At 29.4% G+C, this 15,175-nt stretch overlaps 1 protein-coding gene across 2 annotated transcripts in view; it reads right to left on the reverse strand.

Moving 5' to 3' along the window:
• The window catches only part of LOC111036230 (protein artichoke), a 114,280-nt gene that overhangs the window by 54,241 nt on the left and 44,864 nt on the right, over window positions 1-15,175 (reverse strand). Inside the window, exon 3 of one of the 2 annotated variants that reach the window (XM_022318193.1) lies at window positions 6,346-6,409. The exons of the other annotated variant lie outside the window; for it this stretch is intronic. The gene's annotated coding sequence lies outside the window, so the exon portion shown is untranslated. The remainder of the gene's footprint in view (window positions 1-6,345; window positions 6,410-15,175) is intronic. 2 annotated transcript variants of the gene reach the window in all.

Consider the following 15,175-nt stretch of genomic DNA (forward strand, 5'->3'; position numbering starts at 1 on the left):
CCCACTCACTAACCTTATGTTTTGTTTATTTTCCACCTAGATCTGATATAAGCTTATGCAACTCATATTTAACTTATACGTATTATATATATATAACTATTAAGTATTAATGTTTTTAATACAAATATTTAAATTCTTTACTTTCTGAAACTGTTAACAACTATAATATTGTGTAATGTATTATGTACCATATTAGTAAATAAGTAAATATTTATGTTTCTCTATAATATGTAACTATTAATGATTTCATACATCATGTTGAACATCATATTAAACTATTGGTATCATAAACTGTTTAACAACTAAAATCTTGTGTAAAAGTTTCATACTATTAATTAGTCTATATTGTTATATTGGGCCACCACCACTCGTCTAAATCAATAAATAATAAGTAATAATAATAATAGTTTATTATAATAACAAGTGCGATGGAGGGAAAAATAGTAGTTAAGACTACTCGAATGAGCTACCTTTCCCGGATCAAGATACTGCCGAAGTTTCCGGCTGGCAAAACTCAATCGTTATTCAACTTTAAAATACTATAATACCTATTACAATCAATTTTATGATATTATTATTATGCATTTGACTGACGGGCTTTTCCGAGAACCATTAGCGGATCCACCTCCCGTCGCGTGTGGACATTTTTAAAACGAAAAATAATTTACTACGATATGCCTAAAATATTGGATTATTTTAAACGCGTTTAATGTGATAATATTGCAGTATAACTCATCACGTTACAAATTACACGTCATATTTTATTTACAGTTTCTACCCTACACAGAACTCCATACTGGATCCGAACTATGCGCATACATAGGGACATAATTGAGTTATACTGGCCTAACGACCCCCGGACTCGACTTGGCATCCTTTTCGGATACGGTTATCGACCAAAACTTGTCGGGTTCTAGTTATTTGAAAAGTATACCCATCACCTGACACATTGAAGTTACACGTCACATAATATAATAATATAATGTGTACACCTACTTGACGTTTTTATTTTTTATTTTTTGTGTATGGGGGCGCGTCACCCGGCATCGTTTAGTAGTCAACTACGCATCATAATATAATATTATTATAATATTATGAACTACAAGCGTTCCGGTAATTATTTTCTTTGAAATCTCTGTTTATTACAGTATGAATATAATACGACCTTTTGACAGGACCGACTGCTCATAATAGCAAACGACAGCATCTAAAAATATGGCTGAAACGATATTAAAAAAAGCGGATAAGCGGATGTCGCTTTGCTGTGTATCAGGCCCAAGAAAGTTGCAGTAATGGATGGTATTAAATTTGTATTCAAAGATATAATATCATTGTATACGAAAAACAATTCTGAGAGGAGAGGGTATGGCAGTCTAGAATATTTTATATTATTATTACTTATTTTTATTACTGTAGTCGGTAAGTTGAATAAATTAAGATTATTCATAATATTATTTTTAAATTATCAGTGATGCTGGAAAAATATAATATAAGTATACTTATGTAACATTTGGCTGATTTGGAACCATATTACAACAAAATGACTGAAATCGTTATTATTTGTAATAATATGTAATTTCTTCTGTGTTTGAACTTAAAATAATTATATGGAAAGCGGTGTATATGTTTATTTTTAGATTTGTTGGTCACCGAATTAATTACTTACGTAGAATATTGTTTTACATTTTCAATCCTTATTTACAAAAGTTGATCATTTAATACATTTTTAACTTCAAAATCATTTTTCAATTTTCAATTTGAGACGTTTAGTCAATGATTACGAAACAAAAACGTGCTTATATACTTAACTATTAAATAAAATTTAACTACAATTACCTATTTCTTAACTGATAAATGATAATGTAATAAAATATCAAGGACATTATATTAAATTTTCGTGCTTTTTGACCAAATTAATAACATTTTATTGATATTTATAGATAGACAAAAAAAAAAAAAATTAAAGAAAATTAAAATTTTAAATGTCCGTAAACAGCTTAAAACAAGTCAAAATATTTTTAAAATTGTATCAAGTGTATGAATTAATAGAATTAACTTATGGAATATGTATATAAAATTGATTTTTTTGAAAACTAGTTTTCAGTGAAAATTCCCGTTTTTCCTCTTCATTGATTAGTTTTTCCTAATGCTTTTGAAAACTATTGGGAATTTTAAATTTTGCCTTCTCGAATACATAAACAAGATTCACTTTTAAAAAAGAAAAATTGCTGTCAAAGAAAATCAAAGCACTTTTATTGCCCTAAACCGTGATGACTGACACAAAAATAAAAAAAATACAAAAATAAAATAATACTCATCATTGTAAAATCAACACATTCGTCGTGCCACTATAAGGATCTAAAATATGATTTTTCTTGACACCACAGCGGTTAATACGCCATATCGATTACCGGTCATATACAAATTTACAATAACGTTTTTCCCCGAAGGACAAAACCCAATATAGACACGCAATACTATAATATATATTATGTTATCGATCAATTTTTGAATTTGTCATTCTATAAATCACTTTGGATTTCTATAAAATAGGTATAGAATGATAAAAATGAGGAGGAAAAGTTTAAAATGTATATAATGAGCAATAACTTTGGGTCTATCTATTGAATTCCGAACCTGAAATAGGGAGTGTATAAATTATGCATTTCAAAAATGGTCAGATAAAAAACTTAAAACTGCAAAAGTTGGCACTACGGTTCAGGTTCCAGTGCCCGTTACACGCAAAGATCACAGAAACGGTCGAAATGTCTTAGGTGGTGTTATAGTGGTAAAGGCTTTTAAAAGTCTTTATATTCAAGCCCTGAAGTTTCAATTCTCAATATGCCAAACAAAGTTTAATAACGATTGACGAAGTTTAAACACAAAATCAATTTGATTTACGGACAATAGCAACCTAGCAGGAATCCAAAAATGGACAAGGTTCAAATCCAAGGGAAATTTTAATATCAAATCAAAAAATGTTTGCGTATAAAAAATTATATTTTATGCAGTTCAATATGTCATGTTCAGGTATCAATTGTATGCTGCAATAAATAAATATGCTTAAAAATTCTATTGAATGCCTATTGCCTATATTCAATACTTTTCCCGTAACGTATTATATATATATTATTATTATTCTAATCACATAATACTCCGAATAAAACTCCAATCGTTCGGTAATCACTAGAACCAACAAAAAATATTATTCACCGCCAAACGAATTAGCAGAGGAAGTCGTTTTTAACCTCATAGCTCTTTCACCGTATGAACCTACATGTCGTGTCCTTAATATAGCTTTCAGCTTGTTTTTATCTAGAATAGTTAATTTTGAATATTTCAATTCAATTTATTCAATAATATTGTCTTGCGGGCCTGACTCAACCACGTGTGAACATGTCAAGTGTCAAGATTTCTATCAATAGGTGTCAATAATGGTCCTAGATTTAATCTAGGTGGTTCAACTAAGATCAACTCGAATCAAAGAGCATAAAGTCAAACTATTGATGCTGCCACAATGGTTGTGGCCGGTCTTGGAAGAAATATCGAAAATTAAATTTAAAAAATATACACTGTACCTTCGGGATTTGAACCCTCGAATGACGCGCCGCACTGCCGAACACGTTAAAAAATGAGCCACGGGCGATCTTATCACATTAACTTTGATATTGAACAGCATTTAGGCCGGAGTGACATTGTGTTCGGTTGGGGAATGGTATAGACGTATCGTTATCGTACTTGTACTTGAAACTTGCTCGATGCGTACCACTACACATTATCGACTACAGTAAACCCTGAATCAAAATAGAGAATGCCTGTTTGACAACCCTATAGGTGACCGTTACTTATCGTGCCCCCTCTCCCCCAAGTGGTTTGACTTCGTTGCCGCATAGGTGAAATCCACGGGATCACGACTACCTGGCCTATTGCCCCCCCCCCCCAGGATTTTCCCGACCGTCTAAACTTTATCGTTATACCTTTATTTCCGTTTTCCCGCTTAAACTGTTTCAAAAAGTCCAACATTTTGGATTTGGATAATCTCGTCTTAGAGATTCAGGGTTTAAATTACCCCCTCATTAACTCAAATTATTTCAATTGAAACTATTCCGCCACCCTTAAAAAATAACTAAAAGTTTGTTATAATATACCCTCAGTAGTATTATATGTAATACGATTTGCGGGTGGGCATCGATGGATACAATAATATATGCACGACTGTGTCGATACCGCTTAAATGTTAAGTCTAGAAATAGTATTATAAATGTACTCCCATAATATAATTACGGTATGTGTGGTCAGTTCAGGTCCGAAATGTATTGGATCACACGATCGAGTTAAATGTGTAAACGCTGCACGTTTTAATTATTTTAATCCTTCGATGTAACACCCACGTGATCCCAGCCGATCGATGGTTGCACATACACTTTACAGTGCCAGTATACGGCTATATGGAGTTCATAAGTACTTACACAAATAAATCGAAAATCGTGGTGATCCGATATTGCGATGATATATCCACAAGTAATCACCACCAGGCCGGGCTTAGTGTGGTCTATTGAAATCGTTAAAAATAAATATCTTTATAAGATAACAAGATCGAAATTTGAAAAATAAATATTAGCAATTGAAAACAGAATCAATACATTCGAGACCGAAGAATATAAACACAGGTATTCAAACTCGATACGGGAAAACATAAATACAGGTGTTAGAAACCTAAATTTAAAAAAAAATTTTCGATTTCAAGCCTAAAAATCGTTTTCTTGGTAATTTCAGTGTAGAACAACGACAATATAATATTGTTAAGTAGCTATATTGTATAGTCATATAACGCGCACCAGACTCTTCAGTTCCTCATTATAATAATATATTAAATATTTAAATAATACGATTTGTACGACTATAGGATGATGTTAGTTGAATATGAACATTTTAAAATAAATTATATTCTAAAGAGAGGCAGAAAAATTACTTTTACCTAAATATTTCATACTCACGATTCGTGAATATTTTACAACTTGTCTTTAATATAAATAATAATCTATATATTTTTTAAATATTCTTTCATCCAAATACTATTATGCTCCATCGTGATATATTATTATAATACGTACTGCATTTTTTTTTTGCATGAAGGCTGTTAGTAGTATTGTTCAAATTTCAATAGGAATGACAATTCCATACAAAAAATTCTAAGTTTATCCAAATCAATTTCTTGCAGCATAATTTTAGAAATAATATCAATAGAGAAGACTTTGGCACTAACTAGTTAGGAAATTAAAATTATGTAACTAGTTGATATTTATTCATAAATAACTTTCTAACTTGACTAGTTAATCATTAAATGCATGAAATCTTTCATTAAATGTTTTTTATAATCTCTGCGAAAATTCCAATGTTTCATACAACTGCCAAAATAAATGATAAATATATAGTATTTTGTGACATAACTATAAAAGTTGCATTTATTATCATAATAATATATTTTGATGGTTTAAATTGACATTTATTATCTATGGTCTTGGTAGTGCCATTGAATGTTATACCACTACTGCCGCATAATTATTTTTAAGAAATGAAGGTCAGTACTTGAAACATTTGATTAAATGATCAATTACTATACAATTTAGTTAATCATCATTCAACACCAATAGTTAACAGTTTTAGTTGCAGTAAGGTAATTATTAATTTAACATAATTTATTATTATATAATACCTATACTTAATGCTTTACATATTTTGAATATAGTTTTTAAAATCTATATTTTAAACTATGAAAAAAATTAGTTTTTAAGTAGGCCCTAACTTAAATCCTAACTTAATTGATTTTTATATCAAATTAATCGAACTTAAACCACCTAGTTGAAAAAAAATTACTGACTTATCCAGCTTTGTAGTATATAGGAATAGTGCGGTGCAACGAGCAATATGAGCACACGCTATAGGTACATGATATTATTGTTATTATTATTTATATTATACGTATGCGCATGATCTTATCCAACACGTTCCTTAAAATGTTTTATCCCCACTTCCGGTAAATCACCACAGGATTTTGAACCCACCAGTATAAAACAATCATAGGTATATATATATATAAACACAAATAATTCCGTTTTAACGGGTACGAGATTCTCGACGAATTCCGTCCCAGCTGTAGTTTTATGCACCTACCTAAAGCTGGCAGTCGTCATTTAATACTTGACGTGGAAACCGTTCATGTGGAGCAAAAGGAACGGCAGTCGTATTTATATTGTAAATACCACGGCATGCAAGGGAGGGAGGGGTGAGGGATCGTTTGTTTCAAGGGAATTCTGCAATAATTATTGTTGCATAAATACTTACGCGTTTTCACGGTACCTCGGTTAATGCATAAGAGTTCTCGGCCCGTCTAGGAAATACGCCAACGCTGAAACAACAACAGATTGCAATAACATTTAAAATGCATAATCAGTGGCGTTGATAGATGGCGGGAAGAGGTCGTAGCTGCAGCCCTCAATGAGATTTCAGGTAAATTTAAAAATGATTTCAGTGTCCTATATTATGAATGTATTACGTAAGAATTATGTCATGATGTATTAAAACCGTAATTTGTATAAAGGTTGCTGCAAAAGTTTAAAATTGTATTTATCCATCATATTACCAAACTTACGAGGGTTTCTAGTTAAGTCTCTCTTCTTCCTTACATATAATTTAAAATTATCAGCCATCTTCGATATAAAAATTCTGAAGATGCCACTGGATACATTCGTCTTACATTTCAGTTAGTATGGGTAGTGGCGTCAAGACTCTGAGAGGACATAACTTTAATTTTTGGCGCTCGTCAACGATTCATTTCGAAAAAATTGTACACATCTATTATATGACATATAATAGCGGCTTAAGTTTATTATAGCCTATAGCTATAAGCGGTTTTCAGTGGAAACACCACAAATTTAATATTATGTTTAATGTGTTTATGCATTACATATACCTGAAATATGTTTCATTACAATAAATTAATACTTCTTATTCTCATCGTATTAATGTATTTTCTGAAACATTGCAGACATTGCCTTTGATACTGGGATTCAAACCCAAGAGATTGTGAAGCATCGAAAGGAATTCCCGGAAAGACTGTGTACTGAATTGAAACATGGCTTTGAATATATATATTGTAAGTACGACTTACTGATATGATACCACGATTGAATTCGCAGAAAATATATCTCACCATTTATTGATAAATCTAAAATAATAGGTAGGTGCATATATTTGCAGGAGAAAAATAGATTTATCAGTTAGAAATAAAAAAATATAGTTACTTAGTCCTATATATATTATATTGTATTTTTATTTTTAGTATTGATCCATTCACTTCAACGACCGAGGTTACTATAGGCTAAAGTGTGCTTGCATTTATTTTTTGTATAAAATGTATAGGTATTTATTTTATATTGTGCCAGCGCATATGCTGAGAAAGCAGTATTATAAATGCATATTTTTATTGTAATATACGAGAATTGGTCGTTGTTAATTTTGGCAAATATAGTTTTAGGAAATAAGTCACTCATTACTCATTAGCAAACACATATTATAATACAATATAACTTTCAGAAGTCAACAGTTTAGCCTTAAACATAACCTGTAGCCCGCATCATCAGTGGTTGGTATATTATAAGTAATATTGTTAAAAATGTCAACCATATGCCTTTATGGAAATCATGTTGATTTTATTCGTAATCAATCTTTTATAAAACTGGGATTATTAAAACATATGTGTAGTGATTTTAATGATTGTTCAGCTTCAAAAATATTATATTGTTCCTATATTGACTATGCCACTGTAATTTGGCACTCAGATAGTATCTGTCAAAACCAGAATCTATCTAGCGTCCAAACGATTTTTTTAAGATATAAAATCTTTTAAAAAATGTAATTTTGAAGGGTATATTAATATAAGTTTTTTTTTTAAATATAGTTTCCTTAAATACCTAGTAGATTTAAAGTGTTAAACGTAAAAAAAATTTTTCAGCGGCTACATAATTTAATTCATTGAAATGTAACTAATTCTAAAAATAAATATCGTTTAAATTAATCTGCTATTAACACTGACTACATGTCTTGCTTACTACATTTTACAGGATATTTATTTTAATACATTAATCTCGCGTGGAAACTTTTTAAACGACTTAGACCTGTTTTGTATGATCCTTAGGTTATACATAAAATGGTTATTTTTAAATGAGTACCTAATTATTATAATATATAAATTAGTTATTTAATTGTCATATTTTAAGTTCTAGTATGTATGTATAATACATATTTATTTTTTATTAGTTTCATTAATTAATTTGTATTATAAATCAATACGCATGCTGCATGCACCTACTACCATCATTATATTATTGTAAGTTTGAATATTATTCTGTATAAAAATATTATTTTTATTATTATTGTATCCCGGGCAACAGACGATGTCGCAAATATAATATAATATACTCGCCTATGAAATTCACTTACGCCTAGGTGTTTGATTACTGTATTACCCTCGATTATGATATTATTAAATATTATTATTAGTATATCTCGAAATTCACGTCGAACACGTAAGTATATGATGTATAATATATTTTATGCAAATGTGAACCGTATTTTAACGATTTGTCTCTCGTCTGCGGACACCGATGTACAGGCAGGTACTACGCCTACTAAATGTATATGTACATATAATATATAATATATATATATGTATATATATACTCTGAACGTATATAGATTCGCGTTCCGTCCAGACTCGGCTCACGCCACGTTAATTGGATACATTTGTAAAACTGTCACGTGGAGTAAACGAGCTGGGGAGGAAAAAAAAATCCCGATCGTTTAAAATATCGATCGGCACGATTAATATTATGAATAAATGTTTCTTTTTTTCTCGACGTTTACCCATATATATATACGTACCTTGGTACGTATAGATTCCCACTTCTCATTTTACACTGCAAACGGGGACGGATCCTAAACGGGAACGGCGACGTGTCGTCATCGCACACATATCATAATGTATTACTATTTATTTTATTATTATTAACCCCCCCTGATAATTTATATAAAATATTTCCACCGCCGACGTTCGCGTTCGCGGGAACATCAATAACCACGTCTCTCGTAGTAAACCCGATTTTGATGTATGCGCGCGATCGTCGTCGACGGGTATACCCTCGGCGGTTCGAAGGAGAGGTAACTTTTTTTATTAAACATATATTACTTGTATACACGTATTGCCTATATATTTTTAATATTTTTTTCAAACAATTTTTTTTCACTCTTTTCGCTCGTTGTCGGGCGCCTAAGTGTTCTGTCAAAACCGATGGGAAGATTTTTTTTCTCCGCTACCCATATATAGGTATTATTATTATTATTATTATTATTATTATTATACATAATGGCTCTTTCGCGACTCCCATCGTATGCGCTGTATGCTATCGTTTCCGCGCGTAAACACTTTGAGGTAGAAATCTCGGAAAAGGGCGCGTGTGTGACATACATATGTATACGACTGTAGTACGAGTGATGTGGGTCGAATAGTTTCGCAGTAATATAATATATTATTACTGTGCACATAATATTATGTGTATACGGTCCGTCGAGCACGTGTGCAGACAAATATTCAATTTTTCGCCAATGTGCATAGTTTAACTGACACACAAGCCAAGCGTTTCGTCGAGTGCTCGAAGGGCCGAGGTTATCGCATAAAAGCGAGTGGGCTATATAATATAATTGTAAGACGACTATTCTACGGTAGTTTCGTTTCTAGTGTCATGTTATATAGTTGTACACATTATAATATTTGGTCAGCGTATATTTCGACAACTTCACCCTTTTTTATTATTTATCTTTTATAACGTCCCATACACGGCATATTATACGGTTATGTGTTTCGTTCACGGCATAACGTTACACAAATCGTTATTATGTAAAATATGTGTGTCACATTATATTATTATTATCATTAGAGCATGTGTTCGAATGTTTTCGACCTAATATATAATACACACACACGCATCACGCTATAGTGTACTCGGTGTTGGTATACAAATACATTCATACAGTGCAGTTAAGTGTAATAAGAAAATTCTATTTGCCAGCTAAGTCAGGTGAAAAAGATATTTGTCATTAGAGATTTATATACTAGTAGCTTTACATATTGATCCTTCTTTATCCTTCGTTTAACGTTTAAATTCTATTTATTTTTTTGTCTCCTATATGTCTGAGTATATATATATCAGTAAACAGAAATGCGGCTAGGCTAATAAAAATTATTTTATGCTAATATATACGTTCAATCAGGAGGTATTTATATATTTGATTAAATAGTGGTCGTAGATTCATTTTTTATATTGGATTATGGATAAAATATCAATCTTCCTAATCCGGCTTAACGTATACAATACATACAGTACAGCACTAAACTATACAGATGACTACTGTGGCACTGAAGTATGTATTTTGAAACTCGATGGTAAAAAAAAAAGATTACGAATTCAAAACCGAAAAAACCAAGGATTTGTGGTAATGAATTTATAAAATAACTTAAACTCATTTCAAATATATTTTAATGCGTGTTTTTTTTTTATTAAAAACTACTGATTTATATGTATTTATGCACGTTGTATTGTTTTAATTTTGATCGGATTTTACTAGTGGTTAAAGATTAAAAGTACCTAAGTTCGTTGCGTGTACGCGTTCAATATATATGTATATATATATACAGGGTGATTAAAAATTTATGTTACAACCATTTTATATGATAAATATATAAAATAAAGAAAATTATATAGTATAAAAGTTTTTTTTTTTAGAAACATCTATTGTTATTTCATAGTTTCATACTATATTTCATACTTGTGTACAATATTTTAGGGGGGCTGGGGATTCAATTTTAGAAATTCGAATGAAAACCTATACTATTTGCAAACATAATAAGAAGACTTTTTAAAATATATTTTGGTGCATAAACTACATTAATTAAAGCTAAACTCTATGCTTGAGAGCTATTTAAAAAAAGGCATAGGTTTCCATTTGAATTTTTAAAGATGACCCCCCGAACCCACCCTATACCATTGTAAACAATTAAAAAAATTATGAAATCATAATATATGTTTCTAAATCAAAAAACGTTAACATAATATATTTTTCATTATTTTGAATATTTATATAATAAAATGGGTTATCATACATTTTTAATCACCCTATACGTATATTCAAGGCGATTTGTTACATGAACATTTTTGTTGTCATTAATTAACTTTTGTGGTTTTTAATGAAATGTTTTTTATTTTGTATTATTATGTATAGCTCCTGCTTACTCATATCACAAACTATACAATATGAAATGTAAATAATTAAATCAATATTTAATACAGCAAATATGTTGATATATTTAAAAAAAACAGGGTATAATATAATGTAATCAGGTAGAAATTTGTAAATATAATACTTTTTATTTTTCAAAAACTTATTAGCAACAAGTTTTAAATTCGATATTAATTGTACTTATAAAACTTTAATTTTGTACACTTCATTCAGATTATACGTACAACTGTACAAAAGTATAACAATCATTACATGCGCGATTAAAGTTTCAGCTAACGCATTTGAAGTACTTTTCTTAAATTCAAAATGTTACAAAATACTATTAAAACAATGGAAATTAAATGTATATCAAAAAGTTATAATATATTTTTCAAAAATTTAACCATGCCTAATATTTTTCTTTTGAAGTATTTTTCCTAGATGTATCATCATCACATCTTTTTATTTTTTTTTTCATATTGTGGTCTACAAATTATAAATTTCTATTTAAAAATATATTTTTCTTGATCAATCATTTTTCATTTTTAATCAGCAATAATATATACTATAGTATTTTTATGTTATGATGTTATGGTATAATAGTTCAATAGTCTTATTTTCAAGTTTTCAATTTCACAACTAATCGTAAACTAATTGCATTTGTATTTCAGTAAGACAATATTTTTTTCTAATTTTTTTTTTTTATGGTAACTTTTCTAAATTGTATCTCGTTATAACACAATATAGGTAGCTGGTTACATATATGGGTAACAAATAACAAGAATATGTTGTTCAGGCTTCAAACGCATCATATTCAACACGTAATATTTTCATATCAAAAATTTCTTTTAAAAGGTATATTTATACTTTGTGAGCATACCAAAGCGAATCATCAATTTTATTCAAACAGGTCCCTCCATTGTGTAATGTTCAGACCCTTTCGCCTTGATAATATTTTCTCCGTCATATTGTCTGATAGATTTATAATTTAAGATAAAAAAAATCACTTGACGTATGGAACAGAGCTATGAAATATTATAGTGCACTGCTAATGTGTTTTGTTTAAAATCGTTATAGTTTTCGGGTCAAAAGGACATGACATTTTTGTAATTTTTGCCTATTTGATGTAAACCATGCTTAACTATTAACTATATCAATTATCTATAACAAATATACTGAGTAAATTTTTTTCACACGATTTTTCTAAATTCAGAATTGGTTTATAATATATACAGTAAACCAGGTACTGAACATAAAAAAAAAAAATTGTACATCAAATATACCAACTTTCGGCTGTTGTCCACAATTAAAAACAACCATTACTCCAGGATAATGCGCTTGCTACATAGTATGGTTTAAAGTGTACAGAAATATTCATTTTTTGATACTATAAATATTGTATATGATAACTGTTGTGTGTTCATACTTCATATTAATTAAATCAAATATCACGGACAATCTATATTATGACATGATATAGAAATAAGGGTATCTATTTTATTTTTATAGTAGATCTGTAAAATATACAGTGTATTTGGTCGTTATTGTCTTGATTAATAAGTGGGCACCACGTGTTTAAGATTACATTATTACAAAATAATCAAAATATGATTTCTTATCTAAATCTTAACACTTTTAATTGTATGCATATCATGTAATGGTTCATAAAGTATAATTATAAATACAGTTCGTGTATATAGCTCCTGGGACAATCATGAACCAAACACATGGACATAATATTAATCATATTTTACTTATTCGTTATTTGAAATACGGGCGACGTTATACATAGTGTTGGATAGATAAGGGAAACATGTTCATTACTCAAGGTAAAAATAAGAGGAGCCGAAGTTGGAATGCATCTTTTATGTCTATCGTCGCATTAAGGCACTCTGAGAACGGACGAGACGAATTCATAAAGTCATCAACGACTGAAATGAAAATAAGAAGGAAAAATGTAATTACGGTTCCAGCACAGTAATAACAATAATAGTAATAATAATAATAAATCGCAGTAATTGATGTTATCCTTTGAGAATATAAATCTACATAAATGAAAATAGTACTTTAACATATATATGTTATGACCAGACGCACATCTTATACCTCTTATTGCGATACAAGTTCAGACATACCGTTGACAACTTGATATCGCGGAGGAAAAAACTTTGTGTGTACATAATAAAGGAACATTAGATGTTTACTGTATAGAGTGCGTGTATTATTATTATACAGTACCGTTATATCACATACATGGTTGCCAGATAGCATATGTATTATATATGTGTATTGTAAATGTGTGTATTTATATATATATATATATATACATATATATATGTGTGTACATAATAATATAATGTATACACACTAGTTCTGAAAGCAGTTCGAGTAAACCCTACGAAATTGGCCAGAATTCTTTGTAAACTCTGAGCGGTTTTTTTTTTTTTACCTCATATACTGCCTACTCTATACCCTATAGACTATGTGACGACTACACAGTATGTCCGGTCGATACACTGACCTTAAGAATTGCTCACCAGTTATCACATAACTATTATTTAGATACACAATGGACCTTGATAAGTCGAAATTCAAAGGAAATGTGATTTTTCGACTTATCGAGGTTTCTACCTCCGAAAATGTATGTACGTACTATATAAATTTCAATTATCATATAATATAAATACATACATAATTACAATGTGTGCTGTTATTATTATTATTTAAAAATGTTGATAAAAAATGTAATTGACCTCAAAACATTGTTAACTTGGAATAACTGTTATTTAATTAGTTAAAATGAAAAATGTTTGTACCTAAATAATAATAATTATTATAATTATTATTATTTATATAATATCATATTTACAGTGTTATGATACATAACTGTTTAACTAATTTAAATATCTCAGAAACTTTGTGTAATATAACCACAGTGAAGTAAAGTTATTACTTATTGATTATGAATAATTTTGTACAACACTCTTACTACGGATCTTTAAAATATTATAATATTTTGTATTTGAAAATTGAATTCATACTCGTATATGGCTACATATATATGACCATGGCAGAAAGATTAATCATAGACAAATATATAGTAATTAATAATATCGATACAGCACTACAGCAACTAATGTTACTGCAGACATTATTGTCGATGTTTCTAAACAAGATCCCACATCATGACGTACTCCATAATAATATTATCTAACTATTCATTGGCTTTATGTATAAATTAATTAATAATATGTACTATAATAATAGTATACGTGGTAATAAAATACTCATTTAAAAATAATTTAATCTTACAATATCATGAACATGGTTTATACACGGTTTATTAGCTTATTACACGGCGACAATACAACGTCTTGAGTTGAATTGAAAAATATTTGCATTATTTGCATTTTTAAAAGTATAATCGAGATTATTATCGGCTTGCTTGACTAGCGAAATGAAAACATTATTCAAATTGTCTGACATATTATATGATATTATATTTTAGATTACATAGAGAGTTGAATAAAATTCGTGTAAGGTTTTTTTAAAATTCAATTAGTATAATAACAGTTGGATATTTTGTATCTCCAAGTTTTTTTTCTGACTCAGCTAATATGATATATTAAAGGGGGAAGAGCTATTTTTATAATTACATTATCTTTAGCATAGGATATAAGTAGACAGACACTACTTACTGAGTGATTATCCTATCGCAGTGTACATATAAATACAGCATATTTCATTACAATAATGATAAATTGGAGATATTCTATCATTTCAATTCGTTCAACATTATGATATTATTATACACACTGCATGCGCAGTATATTGTAGACTT

Source organism: Myzus persicae, unplaced genomic scaffold (genome assembly GCF_001856785.1).
Source record: "Myzus persicae strain clone G006 unplaced genomic scaffold, MPER_G0061.0, whole genome shotgun sequence".
Lineage (NCBI taxonomy): Eukaryota > Metazoa > Arthropoda > Insecta > Hemiptera > Aphididae > Myzus > Myzus persicae.